We start from the raw sequence: 23,606 nt of genomic DNA, 5'->3' as shown, positions 1-23,606 counted from the left end.
TATTGGTAACACACAATTTACGTAAGTTCACAAAAAGGTGTATTTGTCTGACAAATCACTATTCAACTATATAACAGACTTTTGAAGGAATGCGACTGTTAAAGTCCTCATGAGGTGACTGCCCGAATGCAATTGACAGAATAACATTATGTGTTTATTTTTATAAGCACGATAAAGGTAACAAAATGACTCGCCAATACTTTGAGTAGCAGGTAATAGGTAGATTTATTTTTAAAGACCAGGTAAGGATACACAAATATTCAACCATCGCAAGGGGCACGGTGTTTTTATTAAAGGTAAGTATTTTAAAACAATGCTAGTATACTTTTAATAACAGGTATAACCGGGGCACAAGTTACACCATTTTAACAAAAACATGTAATGTTCGAGCCACTAGAAACACACCTGAAATATTTTTTGAAGTTGCAAGGTGTAACAAATAAAAAACAACTATGCACGATTCCACACTTATTTTCTTACCTGTAGTTCACAAACACTGCACATTTACAACGTTTTTGCGCACTCTTTAAAACACTTCACTCCTTTCATAATTAATTGGAGAACTTTACAACGTTTTAAAAACAATAATTTCACGCAGACGCTAGTCGATTAAAAGCAGCAAATTTTACAAGTATCAACTTGCCTGCGTCGCTAAAAATATACTCACGGTAGTTAGAGTGAGAAGCCTACGGGTGCTTTGATCATAAGTTGTAACAGCGAGACAGAGCAACGCGCAAGCAGCCGGCGAGAAAACCAAACTGAGCGCGCAGGCTGAAAGTGAACGCACACATTCACACATGTGTGATTGTGTGAGTGCAAAAACTGTGTAGCAACCCTCCCGACAATGGCACTCAAATTCTCTCATTTTCTCATGCCCTCTCTGTCACATTCGTAGCTCGATCTCCCTCTTCATTGATATTGATATTTATCATTAAAAACGTTTTGTTTTGTAGAATAAACATAAAATCAACCACGGAAGTATGATTTAGTTGTGGTGGAAGCGAAAAAAAAATGCTTGGAGCATGGAATAAAACCGGATGAAATTTCTAGCCCACACGCACGATGCCGACGCTGAGGTAAGGTGTGCTTGTGTTTAATTTCGATGATTGTTTCATTTTAGGGTGTGCTCCACAGATAGTAGCTCCCACATTCGAACCGCTCATGGTAACCTGCAATTATGTTATTTTTAGTTTTTCATTTAGTTTCATGTAAAGTAATAGTTGAAAAACATACAATTTGATTTCATCCAACTTACAGGTTTTACAGGTGAACAACAATTAGCAACTCCCGATCGAATTGCACACAACAACCACCCACAATCACAGCTGTAAAAGTAAGTATATGAGTTTTGCATGTCTTTAAAATGTCTTATTTTTAATATTTATCTCCATACTTACAGGTAACACGGATAGGTAGCAAGGAAATCAAGCTTGTACACAGAAATCTACACAAAAACTGGGTTTTATAAGCGCACGAAAAGCGACGCGGCTATCTTTGAATAAAAAGTAAACAAAAGAGTTTCGTTTTAATTTAATTTTGATAGCGGGTGTGGTGATGGCTTGAGCGATTTGGAACAATCATTCTCCGGACAGGATTCGATCCGATCCGTGACGTCACTGAGCGCCGGTTCATTTAAAGCTTCTTCTCTGAGTTCTGCTTATGCCAACAAGCAAAGTTGAAGCAGAGAAGAAGCTGTGGCGGTTCCCTACTAGCAATGAGAATGAAAAAGTGTGCAACTTTCAGGCGAGGGGCATGTAGAAGCATGGGGAGACGGTTGGAAATACGCAGAATTACGCGGAGGCGCGAGCGTATTTTGGTTTCTACACAGTTTTTGCACTCACACAATTACACATGTGTGAATGTGTGCGTTCACTTTCAGCCTGCGCGCTCAGTTTGGTTTTCTCGCAGCGGCATGCGGGTATCGGTGTCTCGCTCGCACTAGTGCAGCGAGTGTTTTCTGTGCGCTCCCCTTCTTGCCACCACACGAAATCGTCAGTTCAGCTCAAGCGTTCGCCGTGAAAGGCTGCGCGCGTGTTAGCCTAAGTCCCGGGCGATCGAAGTTTCGCTAAGTGTTGAAGTGTTGTGCACATTGAAATGAAGCTGCACTTTTCTTTCACCATTAGTATCTTAAATGTGTGATTTGCGCTGCTTTATTTCAATGTTTATTTTTGCTGTATCGAACATCAACAACGGTATCCACGCAGTTAGACGGCTCTTTGAAATACGACGATTTTTTTATATTAAGAATTTGTGTGATTTTGTGGCAAGATTGTGTGAAGCAATGTATTAAAATGTGCTTTTATTTGCAATAAAAGTGATAAAATGTAAACCAAGTTTGATGTGTTAAAGTTTTTGTTTTGATTCGGGTGCACCAAGTCCGAATGAAGGAAAGCGCACAGCGCGCTACGAAAGAAACGAGCGGGAGGGGGTGTCAGTCCAGCGCAGCGCAATTCGCTGGAATCAAGTGGGAGGGGGTACCAGTTCAGCGCAGCGCGCTACGAAAGAAACAGGGAGGAAGGGGTATGATGAAACAGCGCGAGCGAGCGTTCTTTACAGCGAGAGCGCCTCGTGTATTTTAAAGGCAAGCAAGAGAGCGCATTCTCTCCGTGGTAGCGCTCCATCCGCCATTTTTAATTCTCAGCCCAAAACAACGGACTTCGGATCCGTGCTTGGGCCGGACCCCCACCGCGTGTTTCTACCTACCCCTCGCCTGAAAATTTCGTTCTCTTTGTCTGTCGGGTTTCCATACAAACTCTCTCTGAGATTGTTGAAAGGGATCGCAGCGAGCAGATCAAACTGAGCGAGCTGGCCGAAAATGAACGCACACATTTCCACATGTGTTGCTGTGTTAGTGTCAAAAATGTGTATAAACCAAAACGCGCTCTCGCATCTTTGTATTTTACACCGTTACACACACCATGATAAAATATCCCGCTACGTATGGTACAGTATCGGACAAAAAGATAGGGCATTTTTTTCATCGCACCGTGCACTTGTTTTACCACGTTACTTGTGTGTGTGTGTGTGTGTGTGTGTGTGTGTGTGTGTGTGTGTGTGTGTGTGTGTGTGTGTGTGTGTGTGTGTGTGTGTGTGTGTGTGTGTGTGTGTGTGTGTGTGTGTGTGTGTGTGTGTGTGTGTGTGTGTGTGTGTGTGTGTGTGTGTGTGTGTGTGTGTGTGTGTGTATGTATGTGTGTAAGAAAGAGAGTGTGTTTGTTAATGTGTATGTGCGTGTATGTGCGAGTGCGCGGGTGTGTGTCTGAAGAAACATAGCTTGACCTGATGTGATATTGCGTCAAAGGTATTCTGATAATGTGTGTTATCATGTGAAACAGCGTGCGTTCACACTTGGATAAAAGCTAAGGTTTGCATGGACAGCAGCGCTTGTTCAGACGAGAACGCAGGTGTGCTGTTTCATGAATGTGAATGCGAAAGCGGTGCGAAATGGAAACGCGAACAATTGCAATGAGATCGGCATTCCCTCACAGGTGTTTCTCCAGTGCACGCCATTGAAAGGCCTGCGTGCATCTCTGCGTTGAACCTCGTGTGTGCATGGGAAACTTTGAGTGTGCATTGAGCAAGCGCGCTGGTGTTCTTTTCAATGGGCGTTTTGTGTCATGAGCGCGGCAGTATTCTGTTCTCGACTTGAATTGGTAGACGCTCGCTCGCTTACTCATTGATAGTTTTAATCCATACGCTTTTTTCGCTGCTCGACAATGATGTGATTCATCGCGTATAAAAGTAGAACGCAGGCAGTGCACTGCATCAGCCCTGGCCAAGTTTTTAACCAGTGCGTTCTTGACGGTCCAAGCAAGGAATTTTAGCAACAATGGGTCGAGGTAAACATTGTACCGATTATCAGCGCCATATCATAAAGCGAATGGCGGTTGCTGGCATTAAGCGCAGAACGATCGAGTTCGTGATGGAACGATCACACACTTTTGTGGCAAACGCGCTTCGGACAACCGAAGTGCGCAAGTCAACCGGACGTCCTAGGAAGACCACGGTTGAGGAAGACCGTAAGATTGTTAATATATCAAAGAAACACTGTTCGCGAGGGCGGTGGTGCTGCTAATTAAAACAAAAACCTAACCCAAAAAACAAAAAAAACTACAAACAAATCTATCCGAAATGACACACACACACACACACACACACACACACACACACACACACACACACACACACACACACACACACACACACACACACACACACACACAAAAACCTGTACCAACGGGTGCATTGCGCGTTGAAAAAAAGCCCTATCTTTTTGTCCGATGCTGTACGATGCTGTTAAGAGTTAGCCTCGGATTACGACGTGGTTTTAGCCATATATTTATGGTGGCTGCAGTCAATCGACCTACATTGGGAGCAGATTTTCTTTTTAGAAATGATATCGCAGTAGACTTGAAGCGACGCAAGTTCGTAGATTCGTCTACTGACATTACTGCTCAAAGGAGAATTGCTCAGGTTGACACGCCTACACCTAAACGTTTTTCAGATGAACCTTCTGCATTTACGAAGGTGTAAGAAGAGTTTCCAAATCTACTGGAGCCTCCGAATTTCAATGAGCCAGTGCGTCATTCGGTGCAACACCATATCGAGACCAAAGGGACTCTTCCCTTTTCAAGGCCTCGGCGCCTGGACCCCACAAAACAGAAGATTGCACAGGCAGAGTTTCAACAGATGATGCAACTAGGAATCTGCTGTGTGTCATCATCACCTGTTTCATCATCTCTACATATGGTGCCAAAATCGAATCAGGATTGAAGACCGTGTGGTGATTATCGGCAACTCAATGCCATCACCACACCAGACCGATATCAAATTCCCCATGTACAGGACTTCACCATGAACCTCAACGGGTGCACATTTTTTTCAAAGTTGGATATAATCAGAGCCTACCACCTGATTCCGGTTGCAGAAGAGGACATTCACAAAACTGCAATCACCACACCGTTCGGATTATTCGAATTTGTTCGAATGCCGTTCGGCCTTAGAAATACTGGACAGACATTCCAGCGATTCATGGACACTATATTCAGTGATTTAAATTTCGTTTTCATTTACATAGACGATATCCTTATAGCCAGCTCAACAAAGGAAAAACACATGGAACACCTTCGAATAGTGTTGAAGCGTCTTTCAGAGAACGGCGTAAGGATAAAATCGTCGAAGTGCTGTTTCGGGGTAAGCGAGATAGAATTTCCCAGTCACCGCATAACGGCCAAGGGCATTATTCCTTGCCCAAGCAAAATAATTGCTATCAGAGATTTTCCGACCCCAACTACAGTAAAACAGGCCCAACGCATAGTTGGAATGGTGAACTATTACCACCGGTTTATTAAAAATGTTTCGGAAAAACTGCGTCCTATTCACCAATATAATAGCTGAGCATGGCAACAAAAAAAAAAAAAAAAAGATTTTTGAATGGTCTCAAGATTGGGAGAAAGCATTGCAATCCATAAAAATCGACCTGGAAAAAATCGACCATGCTGGCCCATCAGTGATGCCAAACTATTGGTCACAACGGATGCCTCCAATTATGCCGTCGGCGCTGTTCTCGAACAGACAACTAATGGCAAGCTAGTACCTTTAGCGTTCTTTTCAATAACTTTGTCGCCAACGGAAACTCGAAATACAGGTTGGAACGCCTAACCTTACTCGACACAGATTTAGTGTTGGAGTCCTCGAATGGGAATAACAGACTGTACGTCCCATCAACCTTAAGGAAACAAACTTTTGAAAGCCTTCATAATCTGGCACATCCAGGCATACGCGCTTCACGTAAAATTGTAACGGATAGATTTTTCTGGCCGTCCATGAAAAGAGATATTGGAATTTGGACGCGAGCTTGTCTGGGATGCCAAAAAGCTAAAGTGGTTTGCCACGTGAAATCCCCAATCGAGGAATTCAAGCCTACGAAAGGCAGGATCGAACACATTCATGGTTTTGGTCGGACCATTGCCCCCGTCAGAAAACATGACATACCTACTAACAATTGTGGACCGATTCACAAGGTGGCCAGAGTGCTACCCGCTAAACGATATAACGGCACCCACAATAGCTAGAAAATTCGTTGACGAGTACATCTCACGTTTTGGCTACCCTGCAGTTATTACCACCGATAGAGGTAGACAGTTTACTTCAAAGCTATTCAACGAGCCTACGCAAATAATGGGAGTACACCATATTAAAACAACAGCATATCACCCCCAGTCAACCGGTATGGTGGAGCGTTTCCACAGACATTTAAAGGAAGCAATCAAGGCAAATGAAAACACCAATCAGTGGACGAAATGCCTACCGTTGATACTTTTGGAAATCAGAGTCGCTTTTAAAGAAGATCTTAAAGGCGCACCTGCGGAAATGGTCTATGGTTAGAACCTGAGGTTACCTTCTGCAATATTTACCCCATCACAAGACAACTGCTTGACGGATCGAACCGAATTTATCAAAGATTAAAAAAAAAAATTAGATCGGTGAAACCAAAGACCCCAAGGTACGATCGTCGTCAGCACGTTTACTTTTCAAAAACCTTAGAGGATTGCAAACAAGTTTATGTTCGAGTTGATAAAGTGAGAACAGGACTTACTGTACCATATGAAGGACCTTACGACGTTATAAGAAGATGTCGAAAATACTACGTTGTAAAAATTAACGAGAAAAACGAATCAATTTCTGTTGATCGGCCGAAACCAGCGTTCGAATCGGAAGAGAGCCCAGACATTGTAAAATCACCAACCTCACTTCCGGTTTGTCCTTCCAGAGGCGCAAGGAAAAAAAAAAACAGTCCGTTTCAAATGATACAATTGTCCGCGTTTTTTTGCGTTTCACGGTTCATCGAATTCGTGACTGGGTCACTGGGGGAGGGTCATGTAGTGATTGTAGCGACATCTATGCGTCAGGCACGGGAACCACTCGACTCACTTAGCATAGTTTCAAACCATATCAACGAGGAGCTAGGATCGAGCTAGGTGATAAGATCGGATGCGCCGATCTGATTACGAGAGAGGATCGGATGCGCCGGAAATAGGATCGGGTCGCCGATCTAATGAAGAGAGGAGATCGGATGCGCCGATCTAGCTAGACGATAGGATCGAGTGCGTCGATCTAGTTAGGGACGGAGCACTTCTCACATGCACCTGAACCAAAGCACACGTGCCAATAAAACGTATCACTGAAGTATACAGAATACAACACACAGTAAACATTCAGCGAGCAGAACTCTCTTAGCAACGCGCGTTGCTACGAAAAGAATTGCTTAATGCTACTTAGATTTTTGGTTTGCACAAACTGAATTGAAATGACATGGTATTGGATATAATGATTTTTTTAATAATTAAAGATGCAAATTAGCCACCTGATGATGATGTGTCCCACCTCATAATCGTTCCCATTAAAAATCAAGATATTCCAGACAATATTTTTAAAAACATGTTTGCAAATTATGAAAAATAGCTTAATTGTGAAATGGTTGATATTCTAATCAATTCAATCATTCATAAAGCCAACCATACACATTTATGGTGCTTAAGCACCTTGAGTACTACGTACACCGTCGTCATCGGCAGATAAGTGTGGTACAGAATATCCTGTAAATGGGATGATTTACCCGAGATGTACACTCCCTCAAATCTACTACTCCGCATTATTGGCTGAGTCGGGGCAAGGAAAACGCATGACAATAAGTAGAAGATGTAGGCGAGATACCCTAAGCGGCCATATGCTAAATGCCTTGCTGAAATTTCGAGCGAGAAAGCCGCGGGAGTATTGATGGCTTGAAAGTTAAAGTTGAAAATTCAACAATTTACTCGATGGCGGGAAGAACTACTTACATTACATTAAAGAACAAAACATTAAAGAGAGCGATGGTTCACTGCGCGTCATGGCTGCAACACACTACACGTATGGTGAGGCAACTTTGCGCACTACATTCAGCCGGATAAGCATCGACTGCAGAAAGATCATCAATGGAAAGCAATGGAAAGACCCAAGAGGGCAGAAAAGGATTCTGTCTGTATCTATCAAGAGAGATCAGGTGATCGTTGTATTGATAGTGGTCCCAAGTGCCACAAATCCACTAAACGACCACTAAACGGCTTCTAAACGACTCAAGTTCTCTACCTAAACGGAATATAGAAAGACTTCGTTTAGCAGACGGCAAACGACTCATGCATTCTAAAAATAGCAAAAAAGCTGGTGGCGCTCTCTGTTGGTGGGATACCCCAACCAGTGGAGCTTCATCGCTTGGAGGAGAGCTTTCTCATTTCCTCTGTACTGTTGTATGGTTTCGCATTGAAGTTATGCATCGCTAGAACTAGAACGGCAATACGCTTCTTTAAATACTAAACTCCAACGGAAACCACCAGCACTGAAGGAAGTGAGATTTGAGTAATGGTCGTTGGTCTTGATACCCACGTATCTGACCACACGACCATTCATGTAGATTTTTGCTCGGAAAGTTATAAGGCTATTTAGGTCATGATAAGATGAAATTTGTCGAAACACATTGCAAGAAAAGGATAGCAATATAATGATGAGTTGTAATACGCCATCTATTGATCAAACCAATGAAGCTGTGGAGCTTTCATTTTTTTCTATGGATATTAAATTTTCCAGTCGTTTAAACTTAATCTGTGGCGCTTGGGGTGGTTAATAACAATCACGCTATAATTAAGGATACGTCAAATTAGTAGAAAAATTTGAAATATGTCAGGCGGCAATAGCAAATAAAGTAGTTTGCATATACAGGGTTTCACACTTTATCTCAAGACCGCGGGACCCCTTCCCGAATCTGTCTTAGCCAAAGCCAAGACTGCGGTATGATGCTTGAAAACGTTGATGATACCTGAATTCATCGGATGCAATGCTGAATCTGCGGCACATTTCTCGAAACACACTGGTCCGCGCCGAGGACATGCGGTCGAATATTTTTTTAGACGGATAACCTTTGTGTACATCAGTGTACTGAAAACAGTGAATTATTTTTTCGTGTTTTTACCAGAAAAGATTATACCCATACACAAATAGCAATTCCATTTTATACTTCAAAACCAGTTTTAAGAAAAAAATAAAATTAAAAAAATTAATAAAATATTTTTTTATGGCGTTTTCGGAAATGACCCTCATGAAATTAAAGAACTGAAAAATTTAAATTGAAATTGTACGAAGCATCTGTTACTTACAGGGTTTTTCAAGCCAACTCAACATCGTAACACTATATTTTGAACACGTTAAACTAATCTCAACATCGTACATACAATTCGAATCCGTAAACTGTTTTCGATTTGGTAACACTAAGTTTTGGACCTGTAAAACCCCAACTCGAATCTAGAAAATGTATAATGGGTGACAAGACAGCCAACACACATTTTCCAGATTCGAGTTAGGATTTTACGCGTTCAAAACCTTTGTTTTTTTTGTTTTTTGTTTTTTTAGTTATGCCATTTCTTAACCCTATTCTTTTGTATTACTTCGCTTTTCTTCCAAGCCACTTCAATGTTGAAACTGAAAATTTCAACTACGTTAAACGAATGCTGAAGGTTGCACGGGTGATTTCAAGTCTGAAAAGCCAGTTCAATACAAAAAGTTTTGTTTTCAAAATTGTAACACTATTTTTCAATATCGGTATAAGCCATTTCAATCGGTCAGTTTGGCGGGGTTTTCTAAATCATCCCAACGAATACAGTATGGAAACCATCAAATGAACAAAACTATCAATAGTTTTAATTTTTTAATGAATTCAATAACTGTTGTTTGCACGTTAAACACGTTTCCAATGTTAAAAAAAAACAAACCATCAATCATTGAACATTTTGACGTATTGCATTTCCTTCTATCCCATAGTGGCGACTGCCCACCAAAATGACAGATTGAAGTGGCGTATACCAAAACTGAAAAATAGTGTCACGATTTTGAATACAAAACTTGTTGTGTGTTTTGAACTGGCTTTCCAGACTTAAAATCGCCCGTTCAGCCTTCAGCATTTTTTTAACGTGGTGAAATCTTCAAAACCAACATTGAAGTGGCTTGGAAACGCTGTAGCGGTATGCACGGTATTATTATAAGCAAACTCGTAAAAGTTTACCAATTGGAACCAATCTAGTGCTTTTTCGTCGCTATATATTCGTAAGAAATTTTCTAGCTGTTTATGTGAGTTTTCCAGCGCTCCTACTGTTTCGTGATGGTAAGCGGTTGATGGTTATTTCTGAATTTGCAATACCTTACATGTTTCGCTAAATAATCCTGATAAAAATCCAGTTCCCCTGTCAGTACAAATGGTTCTTGGCACTCCATTCTTTAGGATGACTTTTTCTACGAAATTTCGTGCTACTGTTTCTGTTCGTTTATTTGTGATTGGCGTGGCTGTTATGAATTTAGTTAGATCGCATTGCGTAGTTAAGATATATTCAAATCCGTTTGAATTTACTAGGGGACCAACAATAAAAACTAATAAATCTATAAAAATCTATATCTATAAAAATCTTCTCCATTGCTTCATTGGCCGTATCTGTTATTTTGAGAGGAATTTTAAATGGTTTATTTGATTTTTAAAGCTGACAATGCTTACATTTTGCTGTCATATCTCTAACGTCTTTATCGATACCGGGCCAAGTGTATTTTTGCTTTAATGTATTAATCGTTCTTTGAATTCCTGCGTGCCCTGCGGTTGGTAGTGTATGATAATCATTCATTACAATCAAACTCTTTGCTTTTTCTCGCTCTCCAAGTACTTTTACGTCTTCGTTTAGTATGATTATTTTTGGCATCCCCTTCTCATTGAGGGTTTTTAAATTTTCCATGAATTTGGTTGTATGTTCATCACGTTTTCTTATTACCAAATATATCTTACTTTTCAACGATTTGATGTAAGATTTTATCCCTATTATCATGATGATGATGATGATGATGATGATAAGTCCCACCTCTTTCCCCAACATAGGTTTGAGAAGGACGGAAGTATCTTTACGATAATATTACTCTGATAGGTATGTAAAAATAATTTGTACGAGCAAGTGGTGGCATCGGAAAACTCTCAGAGGAACTGTCCGAGTCATACACACACCCAAGATGACCAACATAGTTTCATCAAGAAAAAACGGGTCATACTCCATCGAATACAATGGTATTCTCTAGCATCTGTTACATAGCTCGCCAAGAACCAATAATTGGATCTGACGCACCACTTATCAGGACACAACTGCGACATGCATATGGCCAGTTCCACTAGTGCCAACCGCTGGCCCCAGGGTCTCTGGCACCAATGGCAGGCTCCAGGGCACTACCTTCCGAAGCAGGAGAGTCTAATGTATCCCTTACGTAGCTCGCCAAGAACCAACTAATGGATCCGGCGCACTACTTATCAGAACACAACTGCAACATGCATATGGCCAGTTCCACTAGTGCCAATGATTGGCTCTAGGGCACTACCTTCCGAAGCAGGTGAACCTAATGTATCTAGAATCGGCCACTTACAATCATCAATGAGTGAATCCTGTTGTGACCTCCCAGACCGTGTGCAAACCGTAAAATCCCCCAAATAGATCCCGAATATCCACTTGTACGCGCGCGTGTCTCAAACCTATGTTGACTCTTTCTTATATTTTTTCTAATTTTAATTATAGTATATAAAGAAAAATTTTATCATCATCATAAAGATCGTGATGACAACTGCAGTTACACATTTAATAATGACATGGGACATCTACACATATTTCACATTATACAGTTTGTTCAACATATATGACGCACTTACGTTTGAAATCCGGCAAGCTTCTCGCATTCTTAATTTCATCTGGTAGACTGTTGTACCGTTGAATTCCTTTGAAAAACAAAGAGTTTCTGGCACTTAGGGAATGCAAGTTAGGTATCCTTGGCTCATTGGCCCTGCGTGTGTGGTGCCGATGGATATCGGACCCCCGAACTATGCTCTCCCCCAGGTACCCAGGCAACAGGCCCTTTAACATTTTATTTATAAAAGTCATGGTCTGGTACACAATCCGCTGCTCTACTGACATCCATTGAAGAATATTCAGCATAACCGCGGACGGCGTACGTCGACCGCACCCCAGAATTAACCTCATAATCCGGTATTGCAACCTTTGAAGTCTTTTGATTTGACCTTTGTTGCCAAGAAACAAAATAGAAGAGCAGAAGTCAAAGTGTGGCGAGATCAATGATTTGTAGAGATGAACTTTCCCAAAAAAATCGAGATCCTTTGCCAATCTACTTATCACTCCACACTTCTTTGCCACTTTAGCGATGACCCAGTCAATGTGAGCGTGGAACTTCAACCTGTCGTCTAGGATAACTCCCAGGTATTTAGCCCGTCTAACTCTTTCGATTAGTTCCGAATTTATTACGATAGATGGAGGTTCTTCCAGTATACCCGCAGACATCACCATGTAACAAGTCTTGTTAATGTTTAATGCCAGCTTTTTGTACTTCAGCCATCCATCCAGAGCGTTTAAATCGATATTCATCAGAGACTCTGCCTGCTTGATTTCTTTGTGCGAGATGAACAAAACAGTATCGTCGGCAAAAAGATTGATCTCACAAGCCTTCAAAACCTGTTTCATGTCATTGATGTACATGATAAACAAAATTGGTCCAAGAACACTACCTTGCGGAACACCAAGGGTGTTTTCTATAGGCTCTGATACAGAGCTACCAAATAAAGTTCTCTGAGTTCTTTCTTTTAAATAAGTTTCGAACCAACTGAGTTCCCTCCCCACAATACCAAAACGCCTTAAGGTAGAAAGCAACAATGGCCTAGATATTGTTTCAAATGCCCGTTTTAGATCCAAGAAAACAGCAACTATCGATTCCTTCTTATCCATCAACACCTTCCACCTCGCTAGTACAAGATTCAAAGCAGTCTCACAAGAGTGTTCTTGCCGATATCCTGATTGCTCTCGGATCAACAGCTCGTTTCTGTTCAGAAACTGAACCAATTGCTCCTTAACTACTGTCTCCAGCACCTTTTCGAGCACATGCAACATGTTTATGGGGCGAAAATCTTCCGCATTGGCAGCTCCGTCCACTTTAGGAATAGGTATAATCAATGATTCTTTCCATGATTTCGGGAAACATCCCCTCTCTAGTGATTGATTAATCACCATAAGAAGGTCCTCTCCGATCACATGATAGCAATCCTGTATGGTTGTTGAACTTTCATTCCCTATACCTGCCGTTTTTGTCAGGTTGAAACAAATGGTTTTTAGTTTTTCAAGAGTAATTTTCTGAAATCTGAAATGGCATCGTGGAGTAGCACTATCTACGTAATTGATTAATATCTAAAACACTGTTCACAAAGAATGAGTTAAACTTTTTGCAAATGATGGAGTCGTCAGCCTCAATCACACCGTTGAATTTTACAACTGAAACGCATGATTCATCAGGTTGTAACATGCTTTTAAGGACTTTCCATAACTCTTTGCTATTTTTCTTGTGCTTGTTTATTTCATTGCTAAAGAAATCGCTTCGTCTATTTTTGAGATCTCTACTATACCTGTTTCTAAGTTTAGTATACTCAGACCAATCATTATCTCTATTCGTTCTAATAAATTTTTTGTACACTTTGTCTCTTTTCCGTTTAGCACGTGCGAGATCCAAAGTATACCACCTACTAGTTTCTCTAGAAACAATTGTTTTTTCTTCCACCAAGGTGCTCATTGCATGTTTCAATGTCCATAACAAGTCAGCAGCCTCATCAAAATCAGATGCACCACACTGCAAGCCTTGTGACACATTATTGCAAAGAGCATGTTTCGAATACCTATTCCAGCATTTAACTTTCCGTTGAATCGTTTTACAACGTTCATCGTTTATGTTCAAAACAAGTGTTTCGTGATCCGATATTTTCAATAACGGATCAGTAGTGACTTTGATTAAGTCAATACTACTGTAAACCTGATCAATCAATGTCCTGCTCTGCCTAGCAATTCGTGTGAATTCATTGACTTTTTGGTACATGTTTACTGAATCCATGAAACTTTTCAGTTTCGCAGATTTTTCAACATTTAACCAGTCAATATTAAAGTCACCGACGATAATGTTCAACTTACTAAGATCCAAAAACCTGTCTAACCATTCTTCCAAAATATCTACGAACCTCGAATCACTCGCACTAGGTGAGTGATACAATATGCTATAATTGCCTACCGTCATACCCCGAGAAACCGCTACACCGAGAAACCAATTGCCTTCCAATGGCTCGTTTAAAATCACTTTAAGGACAACGTCACTTCTGGCATAAGCTGCAACACCTCCTGTGTGACGTGAATGAGATAAACACGACACTACCTTATATCCTTTTAAATAAAATTGCTCGAATGCCTCCTCCTCGGTTACGTGGGTTTCAGAGATCAAGACCAACAAGGGTTGAACTTTTTCTACTGTCTCATGAAACATAGCATAGTTAGATGAAAGAGGCATTCATAGCTTTTGGCCGCATGTTGTACCTGTAGTTTCAGGTTCCTGGATGTGTTAGCCAAAACACAATTTACACACTTTAGGATGGACGAGGTGCAATCCGACGTTCGGTGCTCGCCACTGCACTTTGAACACGCTTCCTTATTTTGGCAGTCAGTGCTTTTATGGCTAAATTGACCACATTTAAAGCAGCGCATAACGTGAATGGACCTAGAAATTTTACACCGATCAAATCCAATATTGAATTTATCAAGTTTTGCCAGACACTTATCAGTTTCATGGTCGATTTCCAAAACCACATTATGTTTCTGGTACTTGTAGATCTTACTCTCAAACATTCCAATTACATTCACCTGTTTCCAGGGAATTCCCTCATTTTGAGATTTCAAAAGATCTACTAAGTCAGAAGAAGAATATTTTTCACTCATTCCAATTATTTTAACGCGTCCCATAGGTAAGGATGTCGAATAGTCGTCTCCTAAAATGTCTTCTACTTCTTTTCTAATGCTATCTAAATTCGCCAGAGCAGGACATTGTGCATATACTTGAACGTCTCTGCCGTTGCGGAATTCCGACAATTGCTGCTTCCTCGGATCCAATCTGGCGCGAAGGTCACCTCTTGTCTTATCGCAAGACTGCACCACCTTAGGAACAATAACCAGTGTTTTACTATTTTCTTTATTTTTTCCCATGGGCACCTTCACATCGTTAATTTTCTTAATTTTGGGAGTAACTTTATTGTTTCCCTCGTCAAATCTATTAATAATAGTTTGAACATTGCTGTCTCCACTATTTGTCCTTTTTCTTTTTTTCGTTACTGTAGCCCATGTTTCTAAATTTACATCCTGCACTGTTTTGCTGGTTTGCGGAGTGTCAGAAGTTGCACGCAAGGCCGCCTTCGACATTTTCGAGGCTTTTATAGCACTTAATGTTTCGCGCAAAGTTGTTTCCAACTTACGCTCCACTTGCGCCCCAAGCTCATTTTTGAGTCTCGATTCCTCTCTCTAAAGCGCTAGAAATCCACTCGCTCACATTGGCTTCCAAATCCCTCAGTGTTTGTGCAAGCAAATCATTTGATTTAGTTGCATCAGTATCCATATGAACCAAGCCCGCGCTTTGATCTAAACAAATGTCACACATATATACGACATTGCGGTTCCCATTAATTAGTTTGACCGCAGGCTTGTTGAGTGTGGGTGTAATACACCGACGGTGAAAAATAAACCCACAACTCCCTGAACAAATTATCGGGTCATCGCTGGTTCCCACCACGGCGGAGCATTTTAAACACTCCATGCCGTGTAAAAAACAAATACGGGCGAAGTCTTATAAAAGTGTGTTTTTTTTTCGCTTACCTGGTTTCAAACGCCGGCCAAAAGCGACACAAACACTACTATACTAATATGCTACTCTACGTATCTCCCGGTGTCACACATACATGGATAAAAAAACGGTACAAACACTTATCTACACAACAAGGATCGGTTACTGCCACCAACGGCGGAACGCTGTTGACCGCACCAATCTTTTGTTTTTTTAACAAGGTCACTTTTACCTTTGCATAACACACTGACACCGAGAGCATCCACGAACATTTATCTACACACGTATCTAAAAATTTGAGCACTTAGCTCTATTTTACACAACTTATTTCACGTCACAACACAGAGCTAAACAGTCACGAACTGCACTTGTCAACAGTCACTCATCATCCCATTCCTCGTAAGCGAACGATAGTGGTGGATTGTGGTAATATTATGTTGTGTTTAAAAACAATAATATCTTTAGTATTAGGATTTAACTGAAGCTCAACATGAGTTACTTTACTTTGCTGACTCATTAATGTCTTCGCAAGTATCGTTGATTTCAGTTTTGGATCTCGTAGATATGAGCACTTCATCCCGCACACTCATGGCTTTCAATTCAGAAATTGGCAATCGGGATAAGGCGTTAGTACATTTTCTGTTCCTTTTTTGTAATTGAACGATAGCTCATAACATACTGTGATATTTTTGTGGTTTCCAAAAGGTATGTTGCCGAGTCAACTGTCTGATTGCTACTAATCCTCTTATATTTTCATCATAACCCTGACAGTCCTGTTAACACTAATACTAACGTAATCCTATGTACCATTTTCCTATAATCTTAAATTCTATAAGTTTGCAGCCATCTAGGCGCCAACATTCCCGGTCACCAAAAACGAATGTTTTTAATATTTAGTAATGATTGAATTCATTTTCATATTCCTATTTGATTTTGAAAATTCCTCATCTTAATTCCACATGATTCCAATTATTGATTTCAATTTACGATTCTACAGGCAAAGGAGCTATTCTATGAATTGGCCTACGAATTTCTTTGCCATTTGCGCATTTCAACGTTACTACTCGTGTAACACCATATTTTCCTTGGTGTACATCCACCACTCTTGCCATCGGCCATTTACATACTGCAACATTGTCTTCTTGTAGGATTAGTAATCTTCCTGGCTCAATCGATATAGCATTTTTGTTCCACTTAGCTCGCTTCTGCAATGTACTTAAGAATTCGCGATGCCAACGATTCCAAATGTGTTGCATGTGTTTTTGTATCAGTCTCCAATGGTTTAATCGGTTTGTTGGCACATCTACCTCCGGGACCGTTTGTAAGTGATTCCCTACCAAAAAATGCCCTGGGGTAAGTACTTCCACATCATTTGGATCTTGTGATATTGCCGTTATCGCACGAGAATTTAGACATGCTTCTAATTCGGCTAATAAGGTTAATAAATCTTCAAACGTTAAATGTCCTGTACCTAACACGCGCTTTAAATGAAATTTTATAGATTTCACCGCGGCCTCCCACAGACCTCCAAAATGTGGTGCAGCTGGGGGTGTAAACTTCCTTCTTGTCTCGTTCGGCGCACCATCCTACAACCTCGTCTTGGTGTGTATCAGAATTTAGTAATTTGTACAGTTCGCGCAACTTATTGTTCGCACCTCGGAAGTTTGTGCCGTTATCCGAATGCAATTCCGTAGCATGCCCTCTCCTCGCAACGAATCGACGCAGTGCAGCTAAAAATGCAGAAAAGGATAGATTTGATACAAGTTCGATATGAACTGCTTTTGTTACGAAACAAACAAATATTGAAATATAGCCTTTTGTGGGCGCCGCCCGTCGGTGTGTGCCCTTTACCATTATCGGTACTGCGTAGTCCACACCGCTAATTGAGAACGGTCTAGCTTGTCTCACCCTCTGCTCTGGAAGATCAGCCATTGGCTGCTGAATCAGTTTTGGTCTACAACGAGTACATTTCACACAGTTGTAAACTGTACGTTTCGCTACATTGCGCGCTCCCACTATCCAAAACCTTAACTGCATAGTGTTTATCATCAATTGAGGCCCAGCATGACGAAGTATCTTATGGTACTTGTCGGCAATCAACTCTGCAATCCAGTGCTTTCCTGGAATAATAACAGGATGGTTTTGTTCGTCTTTTATGTCGGCGTTTGACAACCGACCTCCTACTCGCATGACATTATCTTTGTCCAATATTGGTGTAATTGCTCTCAATGGTGATTTTCGCACTACTTGTTGCCCTTGTTTGATACACTCGTATTCAGTTGCATAGACTTCATTTTGAACCAATCGAATGATTGTCTTTTCAGCTCGTTTTAGTTCCCTCAACTCAAAATAAGATTTGCGATTGATTCGCTTACGATCGAAGAAACGATGACAATATGCGACAATCCTTTTTAGTTTTGTGAATGAGCCTACTCTCTCGCATAGTTTGTTTATAAAACTTTCCTCTTTCACCATACATGTTAATGTAGTTTTCGTTTGTTTTCTTCTTTCGCTGTCTCTCAAGTGTTTCCTGACTCTGTATTTTTAGGCCAATGTTCTGGGTCTTTGACTAGCCAATCTGGTCCATGCCACCAAAGCTTATCCTCAACAATCTCTTCGGGATTTCTACCTCTCGAAACCGCATCTGCTGGATTATGAATCCCAGGCACATGCCTCCATTCAAATTCTTTTGTTGCATTTTGTATTTGTGATACTCTATTCGCCACGAATGTTTTCCAACGACTTAGAGACGATTTCAACCAATAAATTACTGTGCTAGAGTCTGTCCAACAAAATGTTTCGTATTGATCTTCTGTGGCCCTTTTGAGTTTCACCAATAGCTTTCCTAATAAATGAGCTGCGCATAGTTCTAATCTAGCTATTGTGTGTTTTGTAGTTAATGGAGTGACCGTTGATTTCGATACAAATAATCGCGAAACTATTTCCTCTTCATTCGTGCTCCTCACATATACGCAAGCTCCATAACCCTCTTCAGAAGCATCACAAAATCCGTGTATTTGAATATTACGTGCTCCTACTATCGTTACGCATTTTGGTACTTGTACTTCTTGTAAATGTGTTAACTGCATCTCAAACAATTCCCACTCTTGTCTCATTTGCTGTGGAATTTCTTCATCCCACCCGTATGAGTCACCATTTTCTCTTTTTAATGACCAAACTCTTTGCATGAATTGTTTTGCTTTTGCTTTAACTGTATCCACAATCCCCAAAGGATCATAGATTTTTGCGATTGTTCTTATGATCGATCTTTGGTTCGGGATTATTGTCCATCGATAGACAAATAAACATAAACATAACAATTCGTCCTCCGATGAAGCAGAAAGAACACCGCGGATGGCGCAGTATGGAAAGTGTTTCACGCAGGAAAAATAGTTCACGCAGCACACAAACACACACCTCATCTTAATTCCACATGATTCCAATTATTGATTTCAATTTACGATTCTACAGGCAAAGGAGCTATTCTATGAATTGGCCTACGAATTTCTTTGCCATTTGCGCATTTCAACGTTACTACTCGTGTAACACCATATTTTCCTTGGTGTACATCCACCACTCTTGCCATCGGCCATTTACATACTGCAACATTGTCTTCTTGTAGGATTAGTAATCTTCCTGGCTCAATCGATATAGCATTTTTGTTCCACTTAGCTCGCTTCTGCAATGTACTTAAGAATTCGCGATGCCAACGATTCCAAATGTGTTGCATGTGTTTTTGTATCAGTCTCCAATGGTTTAATCGGTTTGTTGGCACATCTACCTCCGGGACCGTTTGTAAGTGATTCCCTACCAAAAAATGCCCTGGGGTAAGTACTTCCACATCATTTGGATCTTGTGATATTGCCGTTATCGCACGAGAATTTAGACATGCTTCTAATTCGGCTAATAAGGTTAATAAATCTTCAAACGTTAAATGTCCTGTACCTAACACGCGCTTTAAATGAAATTTTATAGATTTCACCGCGGCCTCCCACAGACCTCCAAAATGTGGTGCAGCTGGGGGTGTAAACTTCCTTCTTGTCTCGTTCGGCGCACCATCCTACAACCTCGTCTTGGTGTGTATCAGAATTTAGTAATTTGTACAGTTCGCGCAACTTATTGTTCGCACCTCGGAAGTTTGTGCCGTTATCCGAATGCAATTCCGTAGCATGCCCTCTCCTCGCAACGAATCGACGCAGTGCAGCTAAAAATGCAGAAAAGGATAGATTTGATACAAGTTCGATATGAACTGCTTTTGTTACGAAACAAACAAATATTGAAATATAGCCTTTTGTGGGCGCCGCCCGTCGGTGTGTGCCCTTTACCATTATCGGTACTGCGTAGTCCACACCGCTAATTGAGAACGGTCTAGCTTGTCTCACCCTCTGCTCTGGAAGATCAGCCATTGGCTGCTGAATCAGTTTTGGTCTACAACGAGTACATTTCACACAGTTGTAAACTGTACGTTTCGCTACATTGCGCGCTCCCACTATCCAAAACCTTAACTGCATAGTGTTTATCATCAATTGAGGCCCAGCATGACGAAGTATCTTATGGTACTTGTCGGCAATCAACTCTGCAATCCAGTGCTTTCCTGGAATAATAACAGGATGGTTTTGTTCGTCTTTTATGTCGGCGTTTGACAACCGACCTCCTACTCGCATGACATTATCTTTGTCCAATATTGGTGTAAATGCTCTCAATGGTGATTTTCGCACTACTTGTTGCCCTTGTTTGATACACTCGTATTCAGTTGCATAGACTTCATTTTGAACCAATCGAATGATTGTCTTTTCAGCTCGTTTTAGTTCCCTCAACTCAAAATAAGATTTGCGATTGATTCGCTTACGATCGAAGAAACGATGACAATATGCGACAATCCTTTTTAGTTTTGTGAATGAGCCTACTCTCTCGCATAGTTTGTTTATAAAACTTTCCTCTTTCACCATACATGTTAATGTAGTTTTCGTTTGTTTTCTTCTTTCGCTGTCTCTCAAGTGTTTCCTGACTCTGTATTTTTAGGCCAATGTTCTGGGTCTTTGACTAGCCAATCTGGTCCATGCCACCAAAGCTTATCCTCAACAATCTCTTCGGGATTTCTACCTCTCGAAACCGCATCTGCTGGATTATGAATCCCAGGCACATGCCTCCATTCAAATTCTTTTGTTGCATTTTGTATTTGTGATACTCTATTCGCCACGAATGTTTTCCAACGACTTAGAGACGATTTCAACCAATAAATTACTGTGCTAGAGTCTGTCCAACAAAATGTTTCGTATTGATCTTCTGTGGCCCTTTTGAGTTTCACCAATAGCTTTCCTAATAAATGAGCTGCGCATAGTTCTAATCTAGCTATTGTGTGTTTTGTAGTTAATGGAGTGACCGTTGATTTCGATACAAATAATCGCGAAACTATTTCCTCTTCATTCGTGCTCCTCACATATACGCAAGCTCCATAACCCTCTTCAGAAGCATCACAAAATCCGTGTATTTGAATATTACGTGCTCCTACTATCGTTACGCATTTTGGTACTTGTACTTCTTGTAAATGTGTTAACTGCATCTCAAACAATTCCCACTCTTGTCTCATTTGCTGTGGAATTTCTTCATCCCACCCGTATGAGTCACCATTTTCTCTTTTTAATGACCAAACTCTTTGCATGAATTGTTTTGCTTTTGCTTTAACTGTATCCACAATCCCCAAAGGATCATAGATTTTTGCGATTGTTCTTATGATCGATCTTTGGTTCGGGATTATTGTCCATCGATAGACAAATAAACATAAACATAACAATTCGTCCTCCGATGAAGCAGAAAGAACACCGCGGATGGCGCAGTATGGAAAGTGTTTCACGCAGGAAAAATAGTTCACGCAGCACACAAACACACACTCTCACATCCACGGTTCAGAGCACACTGAAGTCGCTCTTTGGCTTGGATGGAAAAGAGCAAACACTCAGATGAGTGCGATGGAAGAAAATGACTTGTGTTCAACAGGGATGGGTAGAATCAAACACACGAAGTGTGCAGGAGAATTCTCTTCGTGTGGCAAGAGAGAATTGACTAACACCCTGATGAGCGAGAACGCAACCAACGTTGTAGAATGTAGAAATGGGATAGGAATAGTGAGCGAAGGCAGTTTGTGGACATGAGGGGGTTGAAACTGGGAGAAAAAAGCTTGGGTTGCTACTTGGGTTTCTGTGGAAACCTTCCAGCGAGTGGTCGGATACGACGGTGCAGCTACGCGAAACGGAAGAAGAAGTGCGTCGCCACTTACTGCACCACGCATTTAACGAACCGGTAATACATTTCACTCGTTTTTCTAAGTTGAAAAGACTCCTAAGACTGGTTGCGTACGTTTACCGCTTTATACACAACTCCCGCTCAGGAACATCCAGGGAAGCCAGGCGATCGGGAGCACTAACGCAAGAAGAATTGCAAGGTGCAGAACATGCAATTTACCGGCAAGACCAACGTGATGAATATGCGGATGACATTCGACCGTTGAACGACAGTGAGCTGCAAAAACACCCATGGAGGCAGCCACTTAAAAAATCGAACCCACTGTACAAACTAAGTCCGTTTGTCGATAAATACGGAGTTCTTCGAATAAAGGGAAGGATCGATCAATGCGTGTGGGTTGGCGATGACGCTAAAAGACCTATTATCATCCCAAGTTCACACTATGTGACCGATCTGCAGATCAGTTGGTACCACGAAAGATACCGACACGCGAATCACCAAACTGCAATAAACGAGATAAGGCTGAAGTATCATCTCTCGCGACTAAAAACAGCTTACACCCGAGTGAGACACAGCTGCCAGTACTGCAAGGTTCGTCGTGCTAAACCTCAGAATCCTGCGATGGGAAACCTCCCGTATCAACGATTGGCGGCCTATCAACAACCTTTCTCCTACACTGGCATTGACTATTTTGGACCAATGATAGTCGCGGTGGGCAGGAGAACCGAAAAACGGAGGGGACTGATGTTCACTTGCCTCACCACCAGGGGCATACACATTGAGATTGCGAGCAGTCTATCTACTGACTCGTGCATATTTGCGATTCGCAATTTCGTCGCCAGGAAGGGCACGCCACTGGAGTTTGTGAGTGATCGGGGCGCCAATTTTGTAGGCGCATCGCGTGAGCTTAAAGAAGCATCTGCACTAGTCGATTCGGACCGGCTGATGGCAGAATTCGTGCAACCAGGGACGAAATGGGTGTTCAACCCTCCAGCATCACCCCACTTTGAAGGGTCATGGGAAAAACTTCCAGTCCGTAAAGAAGACGCTTTCGTCCTTTGATCTTCCCCATAACCCCATCGACGAGCTGCTCCGTGCTAGATTGAGTTAAGTGGAGTTGATCGTCAATTCGAGACCGTTGACAGACGTACCGGTTGAAGACGAGGCTAAATCCCCGTTAACGCCAAATCACTTTATTTTAGGTAGCTCGAATGGAAGCAAGCCATCACTCGCGCTCGATGATTCCATCCCATCCGTGCGTAGGTCCTGGAAAGCAGGACAACAATTCGCAGATATATTCTGGGAAAGATGGGAGAACGAATACCTACCGACGCTGACAAGACGAACCAAGTGGTACCAGCCGACGACACCATTAGAAGAGGGGGATCTGGTGTTGATTGCGGATGGAAACAACCAGAGAAACTGCTGGCCAAAGGGACGAATCGTCAAGGTGTGTCGTACGAGCGACCATCAGGTGCGGCGCGTGACGGTGCAAACGATGAGCGGGTTGTTTGAGCAACCAGCTGTAAATTTTGCGCTTTTGGATGTCGGCACAACGAAGGTAGGCCTCTAAAGTAGCATACCGGTGGGGAGAATGTTACATT

The 23,606-nt window shown here is 41.5% G+C and overlaps 2 long non-coding RNA genes across 2 annotated transcripts; one reads left to right on the top strand and one right to left on the bottom strand.

Annotated features, from left to right (window-relative positions):
• Positions 1 to 1,104: 1,104 nt before the first annotated feature.
• On the bottom strand, positions 1,105 to 1,485 carry LOC125906468 (uncharacterized). The gene is made up of 3 exons (XR_007451836.1): positions 1,398 to 1,485; positions 1,256 to 1,325; positions 1,105 to 1,169 (listed from the first exon to the last, which is right to left on the bottom strand). It is a non-coding gene; the product is annotated as an uncharacterized LOC125906468 (long non-coding RNA).
• Positions 1,235 to 4,224, top strand: LOC125906464 (uncharacterized). The gene is made up of 2 exons (XR_007451828.1): positions 1,235 to 1,333; positions 1,400 to 4,224. It is a non-coding gene; the product is annotated as an uncharacterized LOC125906464 (long non-coding RNA).
• The last annotated feature ends 19,382 nt before the right edge of the window (positions 4,225 to 23,606 follow it).

The sequence above is a fragment of the Anopheles coluzzii genome, chromosome 2, assembly GCF_943734685.1.
Source record: "Anopheles coluzzii chromosome 2, AcolN3, whole genome shotgun sequence".
Taxonomy (NCBI): domain Eukaryota; kingdom Metazoa; phylum Arthropoda; class Insecta; order Diptera; family Culicidae; genus Anopheles; species Anopheles coluzzii.
Note: the sequence above shows the minus strand (reverse complement) of the source record. Positions and strands in the feature narration are given on the sequence as shown.